This window comes from Dermochelys coriacea, chromosome 10, assembly GCF_009764565.3.
Source record: "Dermochelys coriacea isolate rDerCor1 chromosome 10, rDerCor1.pri.v4, whole genome shotgun sequence".
Classification (NCBI taxonomy): domain Eukaryota; kingdom Metazoa; phylum Chordata; order Testudines; family Dermochelyidae; genus Dermochelys; species Dermochelys coriacea.
Genome location: NC_050077.1, coordinates 18,555,320 through 18,564,349, shown reverse-complemented (window position 1 = coordinate 18,564,349; position 9,030 = coordinate 18,555,320). Strand labels below are relative to the sequence as shown.

Here is a 9,030-nt window from a genome sequence, read left to right as displayed (position 1 = left end):
CCCCCCAAGTCCCATGTACCAAGAGGGCTGGGGATGGAGTCTTTAGGCTCCTTGAGCTGGTGGTCTGATGCAGGGTGGGCAGGACTACAAGTTTATTAGGGTTGTTCCTACTGAACTAGCAGCAATTGGTGCAGAGACAGAGGAAGGGGAGATCAAGTTGTGGGATGGAGGGGGAGAAGAACCCAGCAGCCCTATGGCTCTGATTCTCTCCTAGCCCATCTGCAAAGCAAGCCCTCCCAGTCTTATGACAGATCATTCCCTCTAACTGCACCCCATCACCTCTGCTTCAGTTACCCCAATGGAATATGCCCAGATTTCCCCACTCACCATCATAGCTGGTATGTGGTCACAACCTCCTCTAAGTCAGTCAGATCCCCCTCCTCATGCAGTGGCTGCGTCCTTGGGCTCCCCTGTCTGGGTCTGAGTACACCACAGATCCCATGAAGTCTATGGCGTTCTCAGGCAGGATGCAGAGGGTGGCATCCGGCCCTTGCCAAGGGTGCAGCTGGAAGGCATCCTGCTCTCGGACTCCGGGTCCACATTCCCAATGTCCTCCATCTGGTCGCAGGGCCACCCCGGTTGATGTGGAAGTAGTGGGGGCTGGAGGACAGAATGTTCCTGTGGAGCTGGGAGAAGTCTGGCTTGAGGAGTGGGTACTCCCACAGCTCGGGGTCCAGGTACTCATTGTTGATGTAGTAGCCCGTGAGGATGAGCTCCTGGCCCAGGTTGGTGATAGGGGATGGGCACCACTGTCATCCACACCGCATCACTCTTGGGGAGGGGGTTTGGGATTCGGCCTCAAAACCAAACATGTGCCTCCCAGCTGTGCCAGATCTCACCAGGACTAAGTCAAACACCTTGTCATAATTCTCACTCTCCACAGAGGCCATGTAGATGATCTTCCACTCCAGCTTATATAGCAGCACCTCCCTGCACTCAAACCGCACTTGGAAGCGGAACAAGTAGTCGAATTGGCCCAGGTTCTCCTGAACTGACACCACCGACACACAGGATACGTCACTGCCTCTAGGATCCAAACCTGCTGCCCGCTCCCCATGCCGGCTGTGAACTCAACTAAATATTCTCTACATATATTTCTTCATGCAATGTGTTCTTTTTCATTTAAACTATTTTTGCTTAATTTTCTAACATCCTACCAGCATTAACAGTGATAGGACAGTTCCCTATTGCACCACATTTTATGAAATTAAATGTCAGTTCATAATTTGAAATCTGGAATGCAGTACACTACATAGAAACAGCAAGGGGTAGGACTAAATAGACATAATGGTGAAAACAGCATTCAAATGAAGAGTGAAAAAAACCCATTCTGTAAATATAAAGCCAATGCTACATCTGGACAAATGCCTCATCCAGCTTGAATTAATTGCTGTTTTTTGATTGCCTAAATTACAAAAAAGTTGTTTTTTCTACAATGATTTTTCCCCAGAATGACTAATTTTTGTGTCATGCCGTTAGCCATTTTCTTCAGCCCTTATGCCTTTTTTGGACCTATCACATTCATGTCATACAACATGATTTCACACTCCCCGCAACTGGCTTAATGGATACTAGTCCTTTGGCATATTTCTCTCCATTCTCTGCTCCTGAAAGAAATGCTCCTCCATAGCAATAAGATCACATTCTCACATTAATGACCTGCAGCACAACACTGAATTTTCTTACTTTATCATCAACAAAATCAGCATATTCAGCATTCTACTTGGTTGCTTTTCCAGTCATGATTTTCTACAGCAAAATAACTTGCATTCCCCTTTTACCTCAGGCTCCACCATTTGTATCATATCATCATCCTGTCATCTCAGTTGGTTTTCTTACCCTGGGTTTTGAGCTGGCAATCTGAAAGGCATAGTCCAGGATAGTGTAAGATATCAGTACCTGCCATTACTCTAGAGTAATGCTGTTTGTTTTTGCCATCCAACTTTTTATGAGGGAGCATTTAGTATGCAACAATGTGCTGGCTGTCAAGGAGACGTTGACCTGGGACAAATCTCCAATCTGTACTTTGGTTTTCGAACCATAAACACAGCATGCTGGGAATGGAATCTAATATTGTCCTCCAAACAAGCATCTCTATTCTCACTGGCAGATGCAGTCTGATTCACCCGACTGCATTTGTTAATATAGGAGGTAAGGTGTACTTTATCAAAGGATGCGACTCATTGTTCTCATCCAGGAAAATCAAAAAAAATTAACCGCTGCTCAAAGAATTTGTATTTTACATATTCATAGAGGATTTCGAGCCCTAAAAATCACATTAAGCTTTTCTTCTTTAGAAACCACTATTAATGCCAATTTTGGGGGAAATGAAAGGGAAACAGAAAGATATTAACAAAATTCTACAGACCCATTTGGAGATTTTCAACAGAGAATGAACATGGCTGATAATTTTCAGGGACCTGCTTGGAAATGTAATATATACACAAGCTAAATAAAAAACTGCCCAGTCATTACCCTACACATCATCCTAATTGATGGGACTTCAAATTTAGCCCTGGAATTCTGCAGATCAACAAAGTAACAAATCACAAGGTCCAGTCACAGACATAGGTATGGGTTGTATCTAGTCACTGCCCACCGTTACAGGTGAGGGGGAGGAAATGCATGACCCCAGTGGAAACTCCAGGAGGCAGTGCGTCTGAAGCATATCTCCTGGAGTTCTCAAAATTGGGGGGCTGGGGGTGGCTACTGCTCCTCTCTGCACTTAGCCAGTATCACTCCCTTCCTGCCCTCTCTGGACAGCCTTGTGCTGCAGAACCCTTGTGCTCCCTAGCTGCAAAGGCTCCCATTGGGCCCTGCTCCTGCAGGGCAGGAGCACAAGGAGGGGCAGTTTGATGTACTCTCTTCCTCTCACACACACACACACTATTGCCAACTTCAAGAGACCAAAAATCATAAATCTGACCCCCAAAAATCATGAGATTGGCCTCAAAATCATGATTTTTTTTAAAAAATTGTATTGTGTTTTTTAGGTCAGTCTCTTGATTTTTGATCTTCTCCTGCCCATCCCAGAGGGTGTGCACGTGACAAGTAGTGTTGCCCATCTCCTACATGTACTGGATAAGGTGATTTTGGTCCCTGTTGCAGGAGCTCTCACCCCACATCTGCCCCTCTCCTGCCCAGCAGTTAATCCTGTCTCCCGTTCCCCATCAGTTCTCTCCCCACCCTCAATCAGTCCCCTCTCAGTTCAGTCTCCAACCACCATCACCCACCACCCCCATTCAGCCCCCCACCTCATTGACCTCCACCACCCTCGGTTCACCCTCCCAGCACTTACCCCAGCTGCTCAGAACCCCCCCATCAATCAGCCCCCCCCCCATCAGCCATCACCCTCGTCACTTCATCCCCCCTGCAGCACCCAGCCTCACCTCTACTCATTAGGATTCTTCACCCTCCCCAGGCCTGGGGGTTACAATGGGGTCCCCTCTCCCACTTCCCAGGCTGGCACAAAAGCAGCCACCCAGGGCTGACAGCTGGAGCCCCAGCCACACCTGGGGTGGCTGACAGGATTTCTAATGTTACTAAGGATATGTCTACACTAGCACTACACTACACAGTTACGGAGTCCCTCAGAGAGCACTGAAGGGAAACTGCTGTTGTGTGTTCACACTGTCAGCTGCCTGCGCAATAGCGTGTTCACACTTGTGGCACTTGCAGCGCTATTTGGAGCGGTGTACTCTGGGCAGCTATCCCACAGAGTGTCTCTTCCTCTTCCGCCACTAAGAGTTGTGGGAAGATGGAGGGGGTCCCGGGGCATCCTGGGTCCTGTCCTAATGCCTCATGATGCATTGCTTCATATCCCAGCAATCCCTGAGCTTCCCTCTGCATCTGGCGCCATCTTGCAACAGTTTGTGTACTGTGCGCTCTGCCTCTTTGATCTGCAGGAATGGATCCCGAACTGCTGACCAGTGTGCTGCTCGCTCTGACTAACATCATGAATGGCAGTGGAGTTATTCCTTAAACTACAAAGGCAAGGAATGTGACATTGATCTCGCCACGCGTAGTAGCTATGACATGAGATTGCTTGTGGCATTCACAGAGGTGCTGACCACAGTGGAATGCGGCTTTTGGGTTCAGGAAACATGCACTGAGTGGTGGGATCACATCATCATGCATGTCTGGGATGAGGAGCAGTGGCTGCAGAACTTTCAGATGTGGAAAGCCACATTCATGGGACTGTGTAATGAGGTCGCCCCAGCCCTGCAGCACAAGGACATGAGAATGAGACCTGCCCTGTCATTGGAAAAGTAGGTGGAGATTGCACTGTGGAATCTGGCTACTCCAGACCGCTACCGATCGCTAACCAGTTCAGAGTGGGAAAGTCGACCATTGGACTCATGTTGACAGAAGTGTGCAGGGCCATTAATCACATCCTGCTTTGAAAGACCGTGTCTCTGGGCAACATGCATGCGTTGTGGCTTTGCACAAATGGGCTTCCCTAACTGTGGAGGGGCAATAGATGGCACACATATTCCAATTCTGGCACCAGACTACCTAGCCACTGAGTACATTAATCAGAAGGGATATGCCTATATGGGAAGCTGGACCTGGCCAATGACAATATTCCTATGCTTATAGCTGTGTGCTGTACTCTTCATATATTGTGAAGGGAAGGGTGAAAGCTTCACTCAGGGCTGGACGGCTGAGGCTCAGCACCTGGAGGCTGACTTTGAACAGCTAGAGAACAGGGCTAATAGAGGGGTGCGGAGTAGGGCCATAAGGATCAGTGATGCCTTGAGGCAGCAATTTGAAGCTGAAAGCCACTAATATTTGTTGCTTCGCTTGATGTGCAGTGCTTGTAACGTTAGGAGGTGATTGTGATTGGTGCAGACGATGAACTATGAAGGTTTAAGAAAATTGCCTGTTGCCTTGCACAGATCTGTTTGATTTCAATTAACAGAATAAAGATTGCTTTCAAACCAACACAATTATTTTATTAAAAAACATCAAATGGAGGAGAGACAGACAAAAAAAACACATTATCACTGAGGGGGATGGCAGAAGGGAGGGTCCCAGGAAGAGGTGGGTTAAAGATTTGTGTATGTCCAGGCATCATATCCAACCTTCTCCTTTGGAGTCCAGTACAGCAGGTACTGTACTTCAGCAGCGCGAAACCACAGAGAGACAGGTGTTGAGTGCACTGGGTACTGGAGTCTGCAGTGCTGGACTGTGATGGGGGAGGAGTGGAATGCCACTGGTACAGACTGGAGCCAGGAGGTTGATAAGAGTATGTTGGTGGTGTCTGGGGGCGCATGGGAAAGAGTTTTGCAACAGCAGCTGCAGGGGAGGGCAGGCATGGAGCTGCTCGGTTTGCAGTGCTAGTAGTGCCTGGAGTGTGTCTGCTTGGTGTGCCATAACACTTAAGAGCTGCTCTGTGGCTTCATTCTGTCAGACTGCATTCTCCTTTCGGTCCCTTTTCTTGCTGCCCCGCCACTCCTTCAATTCTTGTTTTTCAGCCATGGAGTGCATCATAACCTCATGCAGAAAGTCCTCCTTAGTTCTTCCTGGCCGCTTTCTAATTCTGTGCCATCGTTCAGCCGGCAATAACAAAGAGGGAAGTTGGGCTTCCAAGGTCATATCTGTGAAGCCAAAGTGCAACATTTTACAGAAGCAGTATCATTTGCAACATACAGACCACTGATTGAGTGATTTAAAACACAGCCAATATTCACACACCTGTCACTAACTGGCTGACCCCAGGTAAGCATACCTGAGCCACAAGACCCCCAAAATGGTGAGTAACCTCAGGGGCAGGGGAAATCAGTGTTCCTGGACCCTACTGTACACTGGGCACGTGCTCTTGGAGTGAGCCAGCACTGCAGGGGAGACCTTATAATCATTCCTATCCCCACATTTTCCATAGGCTGTGTTCATTATGGAAGATATCTTGCTGCTAAGGGTGAGCAGGGAATAAAGGGAGGGTCTTCTCCAAGACTACGGCTTCCGCTCTGGCCCTTATGCAGCTCACCTGTGTGCAGCAATGGTGTCCCCACCCCACACCCTCCAGTGACAGCAGAGTGGCGTAGGAAAGTTACCCTAATGGGGCAAGAAACAAAGCAGTTCTGCCAAAGGATCTGTGGCAGTGGATTGCCCAGTATCTCCATTAGAGTTTCCCAGAGATCTCTGAGGCAGATTCCCGTGAAGTGCGGGAGTCAATCAACACCCTGTTCCACCACTCAAACTAGGCATGTGGTGGTACGCACATCATACAGACACAAGCCTGCTTTCTGCAACCCTCCTGCCCCCAACAACTTGCTTCAGCGATTCTCCAAATCAAAGCCACTTATTAGGGGCCTCCTCTCCTGTTTGCGCCTTGCCAAGATCCAATAGCTGTGACTGGCTAGCCTCCTCCAGGGTAGAGGAGAGCTCCTGGCTGCATGCATCTATGGCCTCCGAGTCATCCTCTGCACACAGCCAGATGGGGGCTGGATACAATCTGGCTGAGACTATGCATGTGCACCAGCCAGTTCCACAAAGTACAATGATGATAGGATGAGGCGGGCCCATCTGCGACAAACAAGCAACCAATCAGAGGAACATGGGGTTGGCAATCAAGTTCAGGCACTCACCAACTAAACTCTGAGCACCCCAGGTTTGGCTAGTCCCAGCTTTGCCACAGGTTCACAGAGGAAACTTCCCCATCTCTGGCCTTACTGCACACAAGGCCCGACCACAGTTGTGACCTCCTTCTTGCTCCCAGGTGCCAGCCCCTTCCTAGTGATGGGAAGCAGAAGGAAGGATACTGCACACTATATAGCAGAGCTGGCTGGCACAGAGCAGTGTGTACACTATGTCCTCCTAAAGAGGCATGGAGTCAGTGGGTGAAATCCTGGCTTTACTGATGTCAGGTAATTTTGCCATTGACTTCAACAGGACCAATATTTCACCCAGTGTTGCCCACCTTAAGTATTCAAAAATTGTGAATTGGGCTTGTGACACCCTGGCACCCCAATATTTCCCACTGTCATGTAATTGGGGTATGTGTTGTACAAAGTATGCCTTGTGAGGTATTCCTAAAGTCTTGATCTGCTAGACATTAATATCTCATTGGATTGTAGGTGTATCATCGTATCTGAAATTATGAAGTTTGTCTTCGTATGTGTTACTGAAACATGTTGTGCGGTTAAAAACACCCACAAGCAGCCTTTCAGGTACAACAGTAAAAAGGCCAAACAATGTTAATGGCTTATTGAGGAAATGCACACAAGCACCAGGGTTACGCCAGGAACTGTGTACAATAGAAATCTCTCAGAGGTAGCACTACACAATGGGAACTGTTTGATCCAGGTCACAGCAAAAGAGCTTTCCAGCAAGTGGGAAGAATATAAAAGGGGGAAATGACATCATGATGGTACCTCATTCTCCCTATAACAACTCACCTGGAAACACCTGAGGGGCAAGGACTGAACTGTGGGAAGTGATGGTCCCAGGCTAGAGCAATTTTTAGCCTGTGTATGAAAACCTGGGAAAGCCAAGGCAGCTTGTGCCTTAAAATCTGCCAGACTGTTTATCACTCAGGATGAGAATTTGCTAAATCATATCCTACATATCTAGTGTGTTAAATTTAGTTTGAGGTTTTGCTTATTTACTAAGGTAATCTGCTTTGATCTGTCTGTGATCACTTATAATCACTTAAAATCTATCTTTTGTAGTTAATACATTTGTTTTTGTTTTGTCTAAAACCAGTGTGTGGACATTATAACTTGGGGCAGAAAGCTGTTGCATCTCTCTCTCTCTACATTGAGAGAGAGGGCGAATTTTTGTACAGCGTAAGCGTATGTTCCCTGTGAAGCACCAGATGGTATAATTTTGGGTTTACACTCCAGAGGGGGGTGCATGCCTTAGTAATTGGGAGGTGCCTTAGCTGAGCCTTGCCATGCAGAGCTGATCTCAGCATGTGTGTGTGAAGCTGCAGCTGGGTGTGTCCCTACCTGTGTGTATGCTGGTGAAAGAGCAAGCCTGGAGAGCTTGGCAATTTATCACAGCACTACAGTGTGAAAGGGAGCCCAGGCTGGTGGATCAGGTGGGCTCACTGGTACCCAAGTTCCAAGTGGCACCCCTGGGGGAACCCATCACAGGGCTCCCAAATGATCACGAACCTGTCTTAAAAATCATGAGATTTCTTTATACCGATCAGTTTTGAGTTTGTCTTCTGAGCATGTAGTGCACATTTGGATCATGTTTCCAAACTTTTCCAAACATCCCAGAGGACTAGACTTATACCTTTTAAAAATGACAGGGGGGAATGGAAAGCCAAGGTTCTCATGCACTCTCGATTCCAGCATCTGGGCCTTTAAGAAAAACACTAAGTATTGTGACATTCGTGATAAAAAGCACAAGAGTCGGCAACCCTGAAGACCGGGAGCACTCCCCAGAATCACCCTGGCTTCCGAGGTCACCTGGTGCAGTGCAGCTCTACATAGGCAGAACCTCAATGGCACAAAATTCCTTTTTCCAGCAACCAGTTCCCATAGCATGGTGAGCATTGCACCTCTTATATAGATTTATTTTGTAAAGAGATCAGTTGAGCAGCAGTCATAACTCCTTGGTTCTATTCCCAGGTCCACCACTGTCTTATGTGACCTTGGACAAGTCACATAATTTTCAGTGCCTTAGCTGACCCTTCAGGAGAATGGGTATAGCACTATTTACTAATCTCAAAGAACTACTGTGAGAAGCTAGGTTAATGTCTAAAGTCCTTTGGATTCCTGGAATAAGAAGTGCAAAGTATTGTTATTACATATATTACTCCATAACTGTAGATCAAATGTTACAGCTAACAAAACACTAATTCCTCATTTAAACCTGATTGCCAAATTACAGTACCATGCATATCTACAGTGCCAGATAAGTAAATAGTGAAAATAAATAAATCTTGCCTGCTCTCACATGCTGTGCTGTTCTAGTGCACTTAGACTTGAAAAGAAAGGAAAATTATCAAGATTACTGGCCTTGCAAACCTATACCCCTTTTAGGTCCAATTTTGGGTCCCTGGGCGTTTTGACTGCT

At 47.2% G+C, this 9,030-nt stretch overlaps 1 pseudogene; it reads right to left on the bottom strand.

Moving 5' to 3' along the window:
- Window positions 1-367: 367 nt before the first annotated feature.
- On the bottom strand, window positions 368-1,906 carry LOC119862460 (annotated as a pseudogene).
- Between the last annotated feature and the right edge of the window lie 7,124 nt (window positions 1,907-9,030).